Raw genomic sequence first — 19823 nt, forward strand, 5'->3', positions numbered from 1 at the left:
TAGAAAGTCTTACAAAATTCTTTCAATTCCATCTTTGTTGTAAAACAGAAAGGGGGAAGATACCCAACACAGGCTCCTCATGGACTCCTTGAAGGAGATAATTGTAGGCCAGGATGGCACAAAAACCTCTCAGAGACTCAGTATGGGAAAGAAAATCCTTAAAAGTATCTAAAAGTATTCTAAAATCCATAAAGTACCTTAAAAACCTTGAGTAATTCAAAGCATTAATGAGCCCCACTGAGTGTCAGTACAAAGCTCTCCAGGGACTCGTTAAAGCAGATAATTGGGGCCATGATTGCACAAACCTCTCACAGAGTCTGTATCAAAAGAGAAACACCAAGTACCTTCAAATAACTGAAGTACCCTGAAGTATTAATGAGCCCCACTGAGTGTTGTTACTGACAAAGCCTCTCCAGGGACTAATTACAGCAGATAATTGGAGGCCATGACTGCACAAACCTCTCAGAGACTCCAAGGCAAAAGACAAAGCCAAAGTCCTTTGAAAAAGCTGCAGTCCCTGCAGGGAGCATGAAGGAGCCCCCAGGGCCATTGCTGAGCAAGGCTCCCCAGGGACTCCTTGCAGCAGATCCTTGAGGCCACTGGGATGTGGGCTAGGGGGGGATGCTGAGGGCAGCACAAGGGGCTGACAGTGCCCAGCCTGGCTGGGGCTGTGCCAGGAGGCCCCAGGGCCTCAGCACAAGGTGTCTCCTCCCAGCCCTTGGTGGCACAGACCCTGCAGTGGCCCAGGGCACCAAGACTTGGCTTCTCTTTGTCCCCACCTGTCATCACTGCCTGCAGTTCTCTGCTCTGCCTGGGGCCTGGGGACACTTGCTCAGTCGTGTCCCTCTCTGGGACCCATTAAAAGTCCAAGAAAGTTTGGAGCTGGATTCTGCCTTGGAGCTCTGGAGAGGTTTCTTCAGCTCCCTCTCAGGGACTGATGTCCAGGGCCTGAGCACAAAGCCCCAGAGGCTGATTAAAGTCCTTGTGCTGTGTCTGTGCTGCTGAGCTGGGCTGGGCTCCTGGCCCAGAGGCAGCTCCTGGTCACCAAGAAGAGCTTCAAAAGCACATTTCTCTTGATGAGCAGCTCTTGTGCCAGCCCAGCAGGGCTGGGGCACTGCCTGCAGCCAGCCCGGGCACAGCACAGAGGCACAGAGAGCTTCAATCAGTCAGGGCTGGGAAGGGGCTGAGAAGTGCCTGGGGCACAATCACTGCCAGCCCTTGGCACAGGAACCTCTGGCTGCAGGACAGTGCAGCTGCAGCTCCTGGAGCCATCTCCTGCAGCTGGAACATGCCAATGCCTGCAGAGCCTGTGAGTACATTCTCTGCTTGTCTCTTGTGCAGAGCAGCCAGGGGTGCCCAGGGCTGCCCTGCAGAGCAGGGTCCTGCAGCCCAGGGCGCTGTGCTGGGGCAGGGACTCTGCTGCCTGCCAGGGACAGCTCTCAGCCAGCCCTGGCAGCTGCTCCCAGCACTGAGGGACAACATCTGGGTGGCAGGAGACAGCTGGTGAGGCTTGGGAGTGTTCTCCTTGAGTGAGGAGGATGCTGCATTGTTCAGGACTGCTCCCAGCATGGCATTTACCTGCAGAATATTTCCAAATAGATTATACAGGGAGCACAACAAGGCAGAGGCTGCATAAAAGGGAAAATCTTGCTTTTTTATTCTACTGCTCTCGGTTGCCTGAATGGGAAACTGCCCATAGATATTCATGTCTCAGTTCAGGTGGAAAAAAAACAAATTTCTCTCCAATCTGAATAAAGCAGGCAGAGATAGAAATCAGCACAGGGCCCTTTAGAGCCCAGCATCAGTGTTGCTTTTCCAGTCTCCTCAGGGTTGCTCTGACGTTGCCATCAGAGCCTGCAGAGCCAGAGCTGCCCCTGGGCAGTGCCTGAGCTGGGAGGGCTCTGCAGGGCAGAGCTGAGCCCCCAGGGCTGGGCTGGGCTCTGGCAGCACTGGCAGGGCCCAGCCCTGGGCACAGGGAAGCAGCTGCTGGCAGGGACAGCTCCAGGCAGCAGAGCCCTGGGCAGGCAGTGGGGGGAAAGTGCCCCCAGGCTGTGCTGGGATATTTCAAGTCCTCTCCAAACCCAACTATTCCATGATTACTTTTCTTTCAGATCCCCATGCCACGGCACCATAGCAAATGTCCAACAGCAGCTGCATCAGGCACTTCCTCCTGCTGGCATTGGCAGACACACGGCAGCTGCAGCTCCTGCACTTCTGCCTCTTGCTGGGCATCTCCCTGGCTGCCCTCCTGGGCAACGGCCTCATCATCAGCGCCGTAGCCTGCGGCCACCACCTGCACACGCCCATGTTCTTCTTCCTGCTCAACCTGGCCCTCGCTGACCTGGGCTCCATCTGCGCCACTGTCCCTAAAGCCATGCACAATTCCCTCTGGGACACCAGAAACATCTCCTACACTGGATGTGCTGCACAGCTCTTTTTCTTTCTCTTCTTTATTGTAGCAGAGCTTTGCCTCCTGACCATCATGTGCTACGACCGCTACGTGTCCATCTGCAAACCCCTGCACTACGGGACCCTCCTGGGCAGCAGAGCTTGTGCCCACATGGCAGCAGCTGCCTGGGCCAGTGCCTTTCTCAATGCTCTCATGCACACGGCCAATACATTTTTCCTGCCCCTGTGCCATGGCAATGCCCTGGGCCAGTTCTTCTGTGAAATCCCACAGATCCTCAAGCTCTCCTGCTCACACTCAAATCTCAGGGAAGTTGGGCTCATTTTGGTTAGCCTTTCTTTATCATTTGGCTGTTTTGTGTTCATTGTTTTCTCCTATGGGCAGATCTTCAGGGCTGTGCTGAGGATCCCCTCTGAGCAGGGACGGCACAAAGCCTTTTCCACCTGCTTCCCTCACCTGGCTGTGGTCTCGCTCTTTGTCAGCACCTCATTTTTGACCTACCTGAAGCCCCCCTCCATGTCCTCCCCATCCCTGGATGTGGCCCTGTCAGTTCTGTACTTGGTGGTGCCTCCAGCCCTGAACCCCCTCATCTACAGCCTGAGGAACCAGGAGCTCAAGGCTGCAGTGTGGAGACTGATGACTTGATGGTTTTGGAAACATTAAAGTGCTGGCCAATTTCTGCAAATCACTTGTAATAAAAGTAATATTTGATACTTCTTGTTTGTTTCATTTTGGAGGTTCTTTTTCTTTGTTTTACTTTATTAATCTTGTCTGATACTGTTAGATTGGATGTGATCTACACACACGTGATTAGGGTCAAAAAAGAAAATGCTTTTATATTTCATGTTCTCTAGTTTATATACTGTTAAGAAAACATAATTTTAAGTCATTAATTACATCACAATAACTTATTATAGTCCTTAGAACAAAGCTATGAGTATCAATATAATTGGCAAAAGTTTTACAGAAAGTTAATAAGCTATGCATACACATTTTCTTATGCCTCTAGTCTACCTAACAAAAATTTACATGTATCTTTTCTAATCTGTTTCCATGCTAATGCCTTGTCTTCTTCCTTGCTATGGATACACTCTAAAATCATCAATTGTTATTTCATCTATTAACTCAGCTTTGCTTGTAAGCTAGCTGTCAAGCCCGACTATATCGTCCACAGAGAAATGTCAATGTTTCTGCCATTTCTCATTTTGTTTCTCTCCCTCTTCCCTGTGCCCACAGACTGTGTCAGTGAGGGGCTGTGCTCTTGGTGGCTTTAGAGGAACTAAAGGATGTCCCAGCAGAGTTTTCTGCAGAGATGCCCTTTTGTTGCCTTCTCTGGAGCTGCAGCAGCAATGTCTGTGTGCAGAGCTGGGGCAGATCAGGGCTGGCCCAGCAGCTGTGCCCAGCAGCAGCAGCAGCAGCAGCACTTGGTGTTGCCAGTGCTGCTGCCGTGGCCCTGCCCCGCTGCCCTGGTGGCCCTGGTGTTGCTGCAGGGCCTGAGTGCTCTCGGGGCCGGGCACAGCCCTGAGGGTGGCAGTGCTGGGGCTGCAGCACGGCCAGGCCATGTAATATAAATCACCTTTGATAATTCTTTTGGGTTTGGTTGTGGGTTTGTTCCTTTTTTTCCACACGTTTCAGTTTTTTAATATTGTCCACAAAGAAAAGCCATTGGTTTTGTCATTTCTTATTTTGCTTCTCTCCATCTTCCCTGTGGCCAAAGATTGTGTCGGTGAGGAGCTGGACTCCGTGTGTCATTAAAGGAACTAAAGGATTGCCCAGTGAAGTTTTTTCCAGAGATGCCTTTGTGTTCCCTTCTCTGGAGCTGCAGCAGCAATGTCTGTGTGCAGAGCTGGGGGCAGATCACTGCTGGCACAGCAGCCCTGCTCCTGCTGGCCACACCATTCCTGATCCAGGCCAGGAGCCATTGGCCTTCTTGCCCACCTGGACACACTGCTGCCTCATGTCCAGCCTGCTGTCCATCAGTCCCTGCAGGTCCCTTTCTGCCTGGCTGCTCTCCAGCCACTCTGTCCCCAGCCTGTAGTGCTGCAGGGGTTGTTGTGGCCAAAGTGCAGGGCCCAGCACTTGGACTTGTTAAACCTCACCTTGTTGGATTTGGTCCCTGGATCCAGCCTGTCCAGGTCACTGTGCAGAGCCCTCTGTTGCTCCCACAGGTCAACACTCATACCCGGTGTGGTGTCATATGCAAAGATGTCCTTGGTTCCATGGGGCTTCACAGTGCCACAATGTTCTCATTGGTGCTGCAGTTCCACAGTGGCCCCTTGGTTCCATGGGCCCCAGGGTGTCACAATGGCCCCATGGCCACATGAGGTCCCACACTGTCACCATGGTCTCTGGGGTTCCACAGGTCCCCTCAGTGTCACAATGGACTCCTTGTTTCCATGAGGCCACACAGTGTCACAACGTTCTCCCAGATTCCCTGAGGCCCCATCGTGTCACAGTGGCCCCTTGGTTACACAGGATCCTGCAGTGTCACAGTGTCCCCTTGGTGCCATGAGGCCCCGCAGTGTCAGAATGGCCCCTTGGTTCCTCTGGGCCCTGGAGTCTCCCAATGGTCTCCTTGGTTTTGCAGTGTCAAAATGGTGAAACCCCTTGGTTACACAAGGCCCTGCAGTGTCACAATGGCCTCTGTGGTTCCACAAGGGCCCAGAGTGTCACGGGGCACTCCCTGGTTCCATTTGGCCCCACAGCACCACAATGGACCCCTGGTTCTGTGGGGCTGCACGGTGCCACCATGGTCCTCTTAGTTCCACGAGGCCCTGCAGTGTCACAATGGCCCCAGAGTGTCCCAATCATCACAGAATGACAGAATCAAATAGGCTGGAAAAGCCCTTTGGGATCATCAAGTCCAACCAATGCCCTAATACTGCCTTGCCACCCAGACCATGCCACTGAGTGCCACTGGAGAGGGACAGTGACTCTGCCACCTCCCCCCTGGCCAGCCCATTCCAGTTCCCACTCACCCTTTCTGTGGAGAACTCCTTCCTATTGTCCAGCCTGAGCCTCCCCTGGTGCAGCTTAAGGCTGTGTCTTCTTGTCCTGCCCTCCAGCAGATCCACACTCACACCCAGCTTGGTGCCATCTGCCATTTGTGAATGCTGGACTCGATCCCCTCACCCAGACCATCAGTGAAGATATTAAACAGGACTGGGCCCAGCACAGATCCCTGGGGACAGCACCAGTGCCTGGACACCAGCTGGGTGCAGCACCATCCCCACCCCTCTCTGGGCCCGGCCTCCAGCCAGCTCTTAAATCTCCCAGCGAGGAGGGAACCTGCCCAAGCCGTGGGCTGCAGCTTTTCCAGGGAATGCTGTCAGAGACAGAGTCAAAGACTCTGCTGGAGTGCAGGCACACAACATCCACAGCCTTTCCCACATCCACAGGTGGGTCACCTGGGCATAAAAGGAGACCAGGTTGGCCAGGCAGGACCTGCCACCCCTAAATCCACTGAGCTGGCTGGCTCTGATCCCTGGGCCATCCTGTGGGTGCCCTGTGATGGCACTCAAGGTGATCTGTTCCATAACCTTGCCGGGCACCCAGGTCAGGCTGACAGGCCTGGAGTTCCCCAGCTCCTCCTTCCAGCCCTTCCTGGGGATGGGCTCACACTGGCACCTCCAGTGCTCTGGGCCCTCCCTGCTGAGCCAGGACTGATGGTAAATGATGGAGAGCAGCTTGGGGAGCTCATCCACAGCTCCCTCATCCCCCTGGGATGGATCCCATCTGATCCCATACACCTGTGAGCATCTGAGTGGCTCAGCAGGTCCCCAGCTGCTTCCTCCTGGATTCCAGGGGGCTGTTCTGCTCCCTGTGCCCATCTACCAGCTCAGGAGAACACTTGTCCTGAGGACAACCTGTCCTAATATTAAAAATTGAGACAAAAAAGGTGTTCAGTAGCTCAGCCTTTTCCTTATCTTTTGTTACTCTATTCTCTACTGCATCCAATAAATAGAAGAGGTTCTTCTTCTCCCTACTTTTGCAACAATATTTTTTTTATAAAAACCTTTTTTTTTTTTTACAGAAGCCGCCAGGTTAAGTTCTAATTGAGCTTTCACATCTCAACTTTTCTTTCTGAATAACCCATTAAAATCATTAAATGCTTCCTGAGCTGCCAGTCCTTTTATCCCCGGAGTTCCCACAAAAGCTCCATGGGCAGCCAGGCCAGTCATTTTCCTCACCAGCTCATCTTTTGCCACACTGGGACAGGCTGCTCCTTCCCCCTAAATTACCTTCTTGAAATGTGTGTCCTTCCTGGACCCCTTTGTTTTTAAGGGCTATTTCCCTTAAAATAAATCAGTACCTGATTTGATTCTCCCCAAATCAGCATCCTAAACAGGCCAAAGTCTGCCCTTCCTAATTCCAGTGTAGAAGTTTTGTTGCTGCCCCTCCTTCTTTCACAGAACACTGAAAACTTGATTATTTCATGGTCACTGTGCCCCAGGCAGCCTCTGAGCCCCACATCTGCCCCCAGCCCTTCTCTGTTTGTGAACAGCAGCAGACAGAGCTTTCCTTGGCAGTGGGAGTGCTACCAAAAATTCGGTAAAACAGAAAACTCCTTAACTCCAGTGTAGCATTAGGAAGCAGCATTCTTTATTCAGCTGCATGCACGGGGGAGAGCTCCTCCCAAAGCTGTGCAGGCTGAGTACAGGAAAGTTTCTGTTTATATTCTGCATTTTGCTCACATATTCATTGATTGTCCTGGACTAAACATACATATGATAATCATTTCCCCAGAATCATTAACATATTCCCCCTCCCCTTTACCCATGTGTTCCTCTGTCCTGGGGGTCTCTCTGGTGGTCCCTGGTGGTCGTGGACCCCAATGTTCCAGTGGGCCTGGCTGAGCTGGCAGGACCCTGAGGCTGCTGAACTTCCAGTTCCCCTTCTCACACAATGGGCCTTGTGTGGTTTCCATAGGCCTGGGGATGTGGAGAGCAAGCTCCAGGTGTCAGCTCAGCTGGTGTAGGCAATTGATCATCTGGTAACATGAGGCCACAGAGTGGGATATGACATCACAGAGTGGGGTTATGTGAGGTCATTGAGAAGCTGTGACATCATAGATTGCCTCTGTGATGTCACAGCGCCAGCTGTGACATCACAGAGCAGACTATGACATCACTGAGTTGGCTGTGACATCAGAGACCAGCTGTGTGACATTAGAGAAGGGGCTGTGAGCTCACAGAGCAGGCTGTGCCATCCCAGAGGGGCTGTGTGCCATCCCAGCAGGGCTGTGTCAGGTCACTGGGTTGGTCACTCGGCCCCAGCTCCCCCTCACAGTTTCTCCCAACAAGTCCAATGCTGTCCATGCCCAGCGGGGTCCCTGTCCCCCGGGATCCCCCCGGCCCACCTGGAGCCACAGCCTCCACCAAAGGATGTTCCACAGGATCCACCCCAGAGCCTGACATGGGGACAAGGGGCCAGGGCTGTGTGACCAGGACATCAAGGACGGGGATTATCCAGGTCACTGTGGCCTGGCTTGGGTTGCCCAGGGCAGGAAAGATGTCTGGCAGCTAGAGCAGGGTCTGGGAAGGGCCTCCAAGGTGGGGCTGGAGCCCCTGGGCTGTGAGCAGAGGCTGAGGGAGCTGGGCTTGTCCAGCCCAGAGCAGGGAAGGCTGAGGGGTTCCTCATCCCAGCCTGGCAGTGCCAGCGAGGAGGGGATGGAGAACACAGAGCCAGGCTCTTCACCGGGGGCCTGGTGGGAGACAAAAGCCAATGGGTGGAAGGGGAAAGAGGGGAGATCAGCCAGGACAGGAGGAGATGAAAGGAGTCAGGCTGGTTTCAGCATTTCCTCAGCACCAAGAGCAGCCTGACCTCCCTTCTCCATCCACCACTGACAGCTTTGCAAATCAGGAATTGTTGGAGCTGTTTTTCCCCCACTCCAGGATGAGCCTCCTGATACAAGAACTAAATTGTGTTAATATCTATCACATAGCCCAATTTGTCTAAAATTGCTTTCAGTATGGAAATCCCTTATGGATGGTGGACTCATCAGGCACTGCTGGAATGTTGCACATAGCTCAGGGAAGAGTGAGATTGTTATAAAATTGTGTCCTGTTCAACCATGGTCTGTTGGCCATGAAGAGAAACTTTCTGTGCCTCTGAGTCTCAGCAGTTCCTGACCCCCAAAGGACACAAACCTGATGAGTTGTGGCCCCCACTCCAATGGTGGCACTTGCACCTCCCTCCACAGCCAGAGCAGAGCTCCCTTGTCCCAGAGAGTCCCTGGCAATGCAGGGATGAAGGAAACAGGACAGGCTGTGGGGATCAGGGGCAGGGCAGAGCCAGGGACAAGAATGACTTTTGCATTTGATGGAGCGGTGCCTTCCCTTGGCTTTGTTGGTTCACAAGAAATGAACATCCCTCTGTGTCTCGGGCAGCTCCTTCTGCAAGGAAAGCAGGTGGGAGTTGGAGCCAAGGAGCTGAAAGCTGCAGGTGCAGCCTGGGCTGGAGGGAGCTCAGATTTGCACAAGGCTGCTCTGAGTGCCAGGGCTGGGATGGGGGAAATGGTGGGGTGGGGGTAGGGACAGAGTCTGATTGATTGTCAGCCATGAAGGGTCTTGATTTTCACACCTATTCAAACTGCATGAGGAGGCACTTGGATTCAGTGACAATTGGAGATTGCACATATCAATGAATTAATAGGAAAAAAAAGTTAAACAGGACTTAAAAATGTTTTCTCATTGTCTTTTTAAAAAGAACATATTCAGTTTGAATATACTACTGAGATCTGTCGACTTAACCAGAAAAGAGTAAAAATTAAAATCAAATGATTCCCAGAGGCTTGGCTTGTTCAGGTGTTCTGAATGTTCATGAGCCCTGGGACACTGAATTCCTTCACTGAAGAGCTGAAGGCTGAACAAGCCTCTGGAGCAGGGAAATTCAGCAGCAGCCTCCAAGTTGCTGAGGATGTCAGCAGCCCCCAGTGAGGCCATCCCTGCCCAGAGAGTGTGGGGGAATGGGCAGACAAGGAGAGCGTCCCTGGGGCTGGGGCAGCACAACTCAGAGGCACCAGCGGCTCCAGCTGGGCAATGGAGTGTGGAATGTGGCTGGGAAAGCCCTGCCTGGGCTGGGCCAAGCAGGACACACAAGCCCTGACCCCCATCCACTAAAAAACTCACTCAATGAGACATTTAAAAGGAATTACAATTGTTTGTGTACTCTGAGTTGGACTCTCTGGAGAAATACTGACAAGAGATTCTGAGGCGCTCAAAACAACAAAACAGCCTTTATTGGCAGTTTTAGAAAATCACAGAAACTTTGGCAAAAGATTTATTATGACATTGTAGGGTTTTGGTTTGTTAATTTAGGATTTTCTTAATTTTGACATTTCCTAATTAATTTATTGATGAATCTGGTGAGTTTTAGTGTCAGTTAATTATTTATGTATTTATTTTATTGTGAGATTGGATTACAAGAATGGTAAAGTATACCAAAAATTTTAAAAGGGTCCAAAGAAAAAATTTATTACAAAGAAATAAAAAGAGAAAGGTAGTAAGAATTAAAATAAACTCTTTAGATCACTTTTTTTTCCTCTACCACGTTTTCTATTTACTGACAATCTAAATAAAGTAAGCTTACATTTTCTAGTTAGTTTACTATTTCTAGAATAGTCTTTTATTAGTTTACTTAGGGAGAGAAGTTTTTCTTCTTAAGGTTATGGAGTTTTTTTTCCAAGAGGTTTTTTGTGGTTCTTAATTTTGTCACGGATATCAGTTATCTGGGGAGCTTTTTTATTGTGCAATTGTTTTTATTGCTACAAGCTTTTTTACAGCTTATTGATTGGCCATGTCAACTTATGGGGTATTGTTTTAAAGATGACTTCTTTAAAAGTTTTTATTATTTACTTTCAAAATTATTTTTATCTCTGGGAATAGAGATCTTCTCTTGGGGGTACCGAATTACTAATTTTCTTTTCCCCCATTTAATCTTTTGATGAAATTACAGTAATTTTAACATTTGTTTATTTTAGTTTGGAGGTTTTTGTTTGAGATTAATTTGATTATTTTTAAGAGTGTTTTTGTGTTATAAAGAAAAAGAGATTTTCTTTATACCTTATAAGAGGATTTTAGTTTTAAATTAAGGTTATTTTTTGTCTTTTTTTATTCAGGATTTAATTTCTCCTTTACTGGCTTTGATGGTTTTATGTTTTTTAATAGGCTTGCATTTTGTTTTTCTCTTACTCGAGGGAGGATTGAAGTATTGAAAGGGTTAACACCTGACCCACTGGTAACTTGTGGTGGAAGTTGTGGTTGGGTTGTGTTAGGATTGGTTTTATGGTTGGTTTTGGGCGTTTTTTGTGTTTAATTTTAGTTGTAGGGTTTTTTTGTATGGGTTGTAGATTGTAGGGGCTTTTGGTTTGAGTTGTGTTGGGGGGAGGGGACTTGATGGTAAGATTTTAATAGCTGTGGCTGGCTTTGTTCTGGTTGGGGTTTTGTAGCCTCTTTTGTTTTCCTGTTTGGGAGTTGTTGGGGTTTGGTTTGGTCAGAATGGGGCCGATGGGGGTGGGGGGTGGCCTGGGGAGGAGGGAAGGGGCTCAGCCCATGGCAGGGTTGCTTGGTTTGGTTTGGTTTGGTTTGGTTTGGTTTGGTTTGGTTTGGTTTGGTTTGGTTTGGTTGAGATGGGGGCCGGGGCCCGCTGCTTCTTTGTTGACTGGAAAAGAAAGAGGAGGTTCCTGGGTTTTTTCATCTTTAACATTTGTGTTTCAAAGAGGCGTGTTCAGAATCTTAGTGGCTTAAGAGTTTGTGAGTTACACAAAAATTTTGTATTAATTTTTAAAATTCTTCTCATGTCAAACTACGACAGATAGTCAACAAAAACACTTCTCAAAGCATTGACTTGGCCCATTCAACTTCACAAACTCTAAGCCTGTTCAATTTAATGTTAATCAAAATTTGCAGGAGCACAGAAACAGAAGAACAAGACACAAAAAGAGAGAAAGAAATAAAAGATCCAGAGAAGCACACACACAGCTACCAACTCTTGCATTTCCATGTGAATTTTCTGATGGAAATTCCAAGAGGAGGTATGGGCAAGATGTGTTCTTGCCTTGTGGTTGCCATGGTTTGACACTGGCACAATGCCAGTGCCTCTATGAAGATACCTTCTCCCTGGTTTCTGCTGTGAGATGTGACCAGGAATAAGCAAAGCAGGCTCCTACTTAGGAACGGAAAAAAAAAAAAAACCAGAACTTTATTAACTACTCTACGACTATAGATAAAAGAAACACGCACAGGGAAAATGAAAAACTCACAAATACATTGCCTCCTCCCCCCACCAAATTTCCAACACAATACATCTATTCTTCAAATCACCAACTCTCGGTCCAGCACCACCTTTTAGACAATCAATCCTCAGTTCATCAAGAGGAGAGGAGTCCTTCTTGTACCATGGGCTTCCCCTGGAAACACAGCTGAAGCTTTGTGTGTTTCTGTGTCACTCGTGGCACCGCCCGGAGTACATCTGCCGTCGTGACCTCTTCCTTTCATGTCCAGTGCTCTCACCACTGAACACGGACCAGAGCTGCTTCTAGGGTTGTCTTTTTTAAGGATGCTCTGTCCCAATCCAAAAAAGGCACAGTCTCTCCTTTGGGACACCTGTCCCCCCCATATTTTTTCATGCCCTGCGGCCGAGGGGCACCAACACTGAACCCTCTTGGTTCTTTGCCTGTGCTGTGCCAGGGACTGGCAGCCACTGCTGGGCTGGGACAGAGGCTCTGGGGGGATTGGGGCTCCAGGGCAGGGCAGGGCTGGGGTTCAAGGGCAGGGAAAGGCTGGACCTGCCCCTTCCTCCTCCACACATGAAATGTTTCCAGCCAACAATCTCCTCCAGTCTGTCACAACAGGGAATGTTGGAGATGAAATCCCAATTCTGGCCATGGGCATCTGGACAAGAAGGGCAGCTCTTTTCCATAGGAAGGAAAGCACAGAACCCCAGTGTTTGGAAGGCAGGTGAAAGCCTCACTAGTCCAAGGCCAGCCAGACTTGCCAGGAATGGCAGATTTTTTCTGGGATCAGTCTTTGGATTTAAGGAATTTTGGAGGTGGAACCACAATCTCAACCATGGGCACATGCAGAAGCTGGAAAGTTCTTTTCCATAGGAAGGTGAGCATGGAGCCTTCCCCAGGGTTTTAGGGACGGGTGAGACATGACCCTTGTGAAACCATTTCCAGCCAGACTTTTCCTGGCAATATTCCTATTGGAACTATCCTAGGATATAAGGAAATTTGGAGGAGAAATGCCAATTCATGCCATAGGTGCCGGGAGGAGAAGGACAGTTCTTTTTCATTGGGAGGGAAAGCACAGAGCCCCAGTGTTTCAGCAGCAGATGAGAAGAGACCCTCAACATGCAATGGTCAGCTGGACCAGTCAGGCAGTGAACGGGAGGCCCAACCAGCCAGAGCTGTTCTGTGTTCCCTTGCTTTTATGAGGTCCTGCAGTATCACCATGGTCCCCTTGGTTCCATGGGGCCCCACAGTGTACCAGTGATACTTTGATTCCATGGGGTCCAGCAGCGTCACAATGGACCCTTGGTTCAATGGGGTCCCAGAGTGTCGCAGTGGCCCCTAGGTTCCAGAAGGCCCTGCAGTGTCACAATGGTCCCAAGGATTCCATGAGGCCTTGCAGTGTCACAATGGTCTCCGTGGTTCCACAGGCCCCACAATGTCATGGGACTCCTCTGTTCCATGAGCCCTGCAATGTCAAAATGGACCTTTGGACCCTGGGGGTTTGCAGTGTCACAATGGTCTCCTCTGGCTCCACAGTGTCACGATGGACCATTGATGACATCAGGCCCTGCAATGTCACCCTGGAGCTTTGGTTCCATGCAGCCCTGCAGTGTCACAAAGGCCTCTTGGTTTCACCAGGCCCCACAGCATCACAATGGTCCTCTTGGTTCTGTGGAGATTCCCAGGGCCACAATGGTCTCACTGGTTCCATGACGCCTCACAGTGTCACAATGCTTTCCTTATTCCATAGGGCCTCACAGTGTGCCAATGATTCTATGAGTCTCCATGATTCTATGAATCCCCTCAGTGTCACAATGGACCTTGGTTCCATGGGGTCTCGCAGTGTCACAACAGCCCCTTAGTCTCATGGCTTTACAGTTCCATGAGGCCCCACAGTGTCACAATGAACCCTTGGTTTGATGGGGCCTCTCAGTGTCACAATGATCCCTACATTCCATGGAGCCACACAGTGTCAGAATGGTCCCCATGGTTCCATGAGGCCCAGCAATGTCACATTGCTCTCCATGATTCCATGAGGCCCCACAGTGTCACAATGGTCCCTTGGTCTCACAGGGCCCCACAGTGTCACAATGCTCCCTTGGTTCCATGGGCCCTGTGCTGCTGCATTCCCCCCTCCCCTTCTCAGGCCACCCTGCCAGCTGAGAAATGCTCCTTGGGGCTCGGCCTTGGCCAACAGCCCCTGGGCTCAGCTCCTCTGCAGCTCATCCCAAACACTGTCTGCCCCAGGCACTGCTGCTGCCCAACCAGCTCCTGCTTTCTGTAGGAGCAGCCCTGGGAACTGGTTTTGTTCCCTCAGTGGCACAACATCCCTGTTCTCACACTGCCAAAGAAAGCTGTTGGTGCCAAGTGCGGCCAGGATGAGCCATTGCTGGGACTGAAGCCCCTCTCTTGGGGCCCTGCAAGCAGTGCTCCAAAAGGAGCCCTTGGAGCTCTCCTGGGCCAGCGACTCCCTCTGAGTGGGGCCTCTCCCAGCCGGGAACTCTCCCGTTTGCTGCACTCGGGGATCCCCAACAACGACGGAGCCTGGGCCGATCCCCCCACTCCTCCAGGCTCAACCCTTCACCCGCTGGGGAGATGCCAAAGGATCCTCAGGGAGCATTTCCTGCCCTCAGGGGAATTTCTCCCAGGTGCCTTGTGCTGACTCTTTGTGTCTGTGTGCACACAGGAGTGCCTGTGCTGGGGAAATGTGGCAGAAATGCTGCTCTCTGAGGGGTCTGAGTGCCTTGGATAGCTGAGTCAGTCAGGTCTGTAGGTAAGGTTAAATCACAAGGTCTAAGTGAAGTTAAATGCTGTTAAAAGTTGTTCTTTTGCTAAGTTGTTTAATATAAGTTATAAGCAGAGTTGAATACTGTTAAATGTTATTCCTCTGTTAAATTACAAAGTCATAGGTTTTAAGTTCGCTTAAATACTGTTAAGTGCTGTTCTTTTGCTAAATTGTCAAGTTGAAGGTATCAGTCAAGGTTAAGGTATAAGTTAAGTTCTGTTAAGTTTGAGCTCTGTTATGCTTGTGGCCTGTATTCCTTTTATCCTTCCCCTCACTGTCCTTTTGTAACACATACACAGGGACAGTTCTCGGCTCATTTCTGGGTTGATTGCCTGGATTTGGTTTGGTTTTGTTGTTGCTTTGTTTCCTTGGTGTGCCTGAAGTGTCCAGTCCGGAGCAGAGTGACTCTTGCCAAGGAGCTTTGTGCTGCGGCACTTAATATAAAATCTGGTTTTTGCTGATCCCTTGCTGGGGATTTTTCAACGCTCTCATCGCCTCATTGGTACCAGGTTGAAGGAGCCCTGGCCCAGGCTCTGGCCCTGGGGGATACGGGGACGCTGCCGGGGGGTCCCTGTCCCCCTGTGCCACCCCCAGGGCCCCGGCCCCCGTCCCCGTGTCAGGCTCTGGGGTCGATCTCGTGGAACATCCTCTGGGGGAGGCTGCGGCGCCGGGGGCGGGGGGACCCGGGGGGACAGGGGACCCTGCTGTGCACGAGCAGGGTTGGACTGCTCTGGGGGGAACTGTGAGGGGGGCCGGGGCAGAGTGACCTCCCCAGTGACCTCACACAGCCCCTGGGATGTCACACAGCCTCCTGTGACATCACAGCACACTTTGGGATGTCAGACAGCACCCCTGTGACGTCACAGAGCAGAATCTGGGATGTCACCCTGGAATGTCATGCAGCTGTACTGTGATATCACAGTGATGTGATGTCACTGTGATGTCTGAAAGCCACCCTGTGATTTCACTGTCTGTTCTGTGATGTCACAGCCTGCTCAATGATGTTAGACAGCCACCCGGTGATGTCACAACCCACTCTCTGATGTCACAGAGCCACCCTCTATGATGGCAGGATCTGCTCTGTGGCCTCAGACTGTGATGTCACAGACAGCTGTGTGATGTCACTACCCCCTCAGTGATGCCACAAAGCCCAATCTGTGATGTCATACTGCCACTCTGTGATGTCACAGCACACACTTTGACCTCACAGCCTGCTCTATGATGTCACAGAGCCATGTCATGATGTCACAGTCTGCTCTGTGATGTCACAGAATCCCCTCTATGATACTGTAGCTGCTCACTGACCTCACACAACAAACTCTGTCATGTCATAGCCCAATCTGTGACCTCACACAGCCCACTCTGTGCTGTCACACAGCCCCTTGCTGACATCACAGCTGCTCTGTGCCTCCATGACACAGCCACAGAGGAGCTGCTGTGACACAGCCCCCTCTGGGACATGCCACAGCCCCTGCCAGTGCTGAGCCCCTGGGAGCTCTGTCTGTGCCCTGCTGGTGTCCCTGAAGGGCCCTGGCAGTGCCCCAGCCCTGCTGGGCTGTGCACAGGAGCTGCTCCTGGCCAGAGCTGTCTCTCCGCAGCTCTGCTGCCCTTGCCAGGAGCTGCCTCTGGGCCAGGAGCCCGGCCCAGCTCAGCAGCACAGACACAGCACAAGGACTGTAATGGCCCTCTGGGACTTTGGTGCTATTTGCATCAGACACAGTCCCTTACAGCATGCTCAAAGAACTTCTCAAGAACTCAAAGTGAGGTTTCTCATGCATAAAATTGATCCTTCTGAGGGACAGGACTGAGAAAGTGTCCCCACGTTCCAGGTAGAGCAGAACACTGGTGGCAGTGATGACAGGTGGGGACAAGCAAGGCAAAGGTGTCTCTGGTGCTGAGCAAACCTGCGCCTCTGTCCCTGCAGGCTGTGGGCATCCCCCGGCTGCCCCACCTGGCTGGCCCCTTCCTTTGCTGACAGCTCTGCCTCCTGCCTGCCTCTGCCTGCCCACACAAAGCCTTGGGCTGCTCCAGGCTCCTGCTGGGGGATGTGCTGCAGCACAGCCCTGCCCTGGCAGGGAAATTCCTTTCTCCTGGTGTCCACTCTGGGCCTCCCCCAGCTGCCCTTAGTGCTATTATGGCTTTTTCAGGCTCATTCCCACTAGGAAGAAAAGCTCCAGCCTCTCTCAAACCACCCTTCCATCCCTTCCAGGCTACTGTGGGAACTCAGCACATCGTTCCCGATGTCCAGAGATGCCAGGAGAACCCTTGAGGGTCTCGGAAATCCTGGAATGTTGCCAAGAGTGCTTGGTGGCTTGATTTTGATCCATCCACAGAAGTGACAGCACTTTGAGGACATGAGAATCACTTTAGAGTGAAGGGTGTAAAAGTGACACATTTAGAGGGTGAAATATAAAATTTAAGGTTTTTGGTACAGGGGGGTTATGGAGACAAGATGGAGGGATCAGGGCGTGTCTCGTCCTTCTTCTTTCTTCTTCTTGTCCTCCATCTCCTGTGGTGATGTTGGCACTTGGGGATTGGTTTCTGGTGAAGGTGCACTTGCTAACATGGGTGAAAAGTATTGGAAAATAAAGGTAAATATTATGTACTTAGATTTTAGTATAAAAAGACAAGACCGCCCCGTGGGCGGTCAGAGTGCCTGTGGCTGCCTTGCAGATCAGACCTCTGTTGGGCAGACAGAAAATTTTGTAGATAAGAAACAATAAACAATCTGAAGACCGAAAAGCTGAAGAGTCCAGACTCGTCCTTTGAAACGCGTGCCAAACAAGAACCACCCTACCCGTGTCGGGGCAGAGACAGACAGCTGGACCCGACAGGCTACCCCTGTTCTGTCCTCAGTCTCCACCTCACTGACCCCAGAGCCATCAGCCTCTCCCTGCTGGTTTTATGATGAGGCCTCCAAACCCCATCTTGGGAGATTTTTTCTCCTCTCCAAGGTCTGTGAAAATGGAAAAATAGAGATCAAGGTTATTTTCTCCCAAATCTTGCAGTGACAAAAAAAGGGTCAATATCTCTAAGCTAAATGAGGGAAGATTTACATTTGTTAGAACAGGAAATATTTTGCAATTATGAAAGTGGCATGAAGCTGCAACTGTTTTTCCAGAGAATTGGATGCCCCATCCCAGGAATTATCCAAGATCAGGAGCTTTGTGCAACCTGACCCAGTGAAACCCCCTGCCCTCCCCAGTGGCAGAATTCCTGTCGTGTGGGTTCCCTGATGTGCTGGGTGCCCTCACAACGCTTCTGGCCAGAATGTCTGCTGAGGGAAGCCAGGCTGCTGCAGGGGTAGTGACCTCACAGCCATCACCATGGCAGCCCTGTCCCCTGGGCCTGGCTCTGCCCTTTCCTCTGCCCCTGCCTTGGCTCTGCTGGCATGAAGAGTTTTGTCATTGATATCTTGTCCCCAAGGTGCAGGGGCCAATGGCTTCCCAGTCAGGCTCCTGGAGCAGAAGTGGCTTTTCAGAGCCCAGCCAGGAATGAGCCCTGAGGCAGCAGCTCTGCACTGGTGGCCACCAGGCCAGGCTGCCAAGGGAGGCTTCTGGCCATGGCCTGCAAGCAGCTGCTGCTGCTGCCAAGGTGCCTTTGGTGCCTCAGGCTCTCCCTGGCACAGCTCCCAGCACGGCACTCTGCCCTCGTGCCTGAGGCCTTCCCTGTGCTGGGGCTGGCCTGGGGCTTTTCCTGCAGCGGGACCTGCCCTGCTGATGGCACAGGAAAGGCAGTTCCTGCTGGAGCAGAAGGCTCTGCCTGCAATGGGCTCCAGTGACTACAGCAAGGCGCCCTGTTTCTTCCTAGAGCACTATATTCTAATAATTGTTATAGCTCCTGAACTGTGGAGTAAATAACTCTGGTTAAGATCTTTCTGTCCGATCATGATCAGACGCAATCAGAGCTGTATTTATACTAATTTATCTGGTATTCCATCGTTAATCTTGTGGGACAAATTGTGCTAAATTTGAATTCCACCTGTTCAATCTTTTACACCTTTGCAAAATTCTAGGTCTGGGAATGGATCCAGCTGCTCCCAGTGTCCTCTCTTAGAAGGAATTTTAAGAGTCTAGGGGCCCTGCAGGAGTTTGAGGATCCATGATGGCTGTTGGGTGTCATTTCTCCATCTCATGACTCAGAAGGAGTTTCTCAAATAAAGAAAAAAAGCTTTTGCCTGAAGCTCCCACTGTGCCCATGACAGGAACCCCTGTGAGTGTCTGGGACATCCCGGCTCTTTGGCAGCCTGGGGACTCCTGGGATGTCACCGTGGAGCCCCCGTGAGTGCCTGTGACAGATGGGTGCCTTTGCAGCCCAAGGTGACCTGGGATGTCACCATGGAATGGCTGTGACTGCCTCTGACCACAGGGCTCTTTACCATCCCCAGAAAGCCCTGGGAGGTCTCCATGGAGCCACTGTCTGTGCATGTGACATCCCAGCTCAGGAACAGCCTGGAGACTCTTGGAAAGATCCCATGGAGCCCCTCTGAGGGCCTGTTATAAATCTGATCCTTTGCAGGCAACCATCACCAGGACCTTGTTGCTATGGCCTGTTTCCATGGCAACCACCACCAGGACCCTGTTGCTGTGGTCAGTTTCCATGGCGACCATCACCAGCCCCCTGTTGCTATGCTCAGTCCCTTGGCAGCTCCATGGAGACCCCATGCCAGGGGTGGTTGCCATGGACACCAGCTCAGGCCTGCAGCCAGAGCCCGTTGCCATGGCAACCATTGGCAGCCCCATCCCCAGGCTGATGGGATCCCAGAAGCACAGAATTGGCTGAGCTGGGAGGGACCCATCAGGATCCTCCAGTCCAACTGCTGGCCCTGCACAGGACACCCCAACAATGCCAGCCTGGGCCTGGCAGCGCTGGCCAAACACTGCTGCAGCTCAGAGAGCCCTGGAGCTGGGACCCTGCCCTGGGGAGCCTGGCCAGGGCCCCAGCAGCCTCGGGGCAAAAACCTTTTCCTGACATCCAACCTGAGCCTGCCCCGACTCAGCTGCAGCCGCTCCCTCCACTCCTGTCCCTGGGCACCAGAGGGAAGAGGTTCCCACAGCCCCAGCCAGGGACCCGCTCCCAAGGCTGCTGCCATGGCCACCAGGGCTGCCACCAGCTGGGATGCTCGGTTTCCATGGGCTGGGCTTCAGCAATGGGATTCCCCAATTTCCTGCTCCCGCTAAAACCACGCTGCCCCCGCTGCCCTCCCGCCTCCCATGGAAAGCACAAAAGGCAAAGATCCCAGGCTGGGATAAGAACAATTTATTGGGAACAGCAACGAGATAAAAAAAAAACCAGAGCAGAAACAATATTGATAACAGAAGGGATAAATAAAACTGTTTACAGGGAAAATAAAAACACAACTCACTGGGTCTGCCTGGCCACAATTCCCCTGTCTG

The 19823-nt window shown here is 51.4% G+C and overlaps 1 pseudogene; it reads left to right on the top strand.

Annotated features, from left to right (window-relative positions):
* The window catches only part of LOC139604489 (zinc finger protein 271-like), a 67265-nt pseudogene that overhangs the window by 39986 nt on the left and 7456 nt on the right, over positions 1-19823 (top strand).

This window comes from Agelaius tricolor, unplaced genomic scaffold, assembly GCF_023055355.1.
Source record: "Agelaius tricolor isolate 1412-34295 unplaced genomic scaffold, bAgeTri1.0.p SCAF_51, whole genome shotgun sequence".
Lineage (NCBI taxonomy): Eukaryota > Metazoa > Chordata > Aves > Passeriformes > Icteridae > Agelaius > Agelaius tricolor.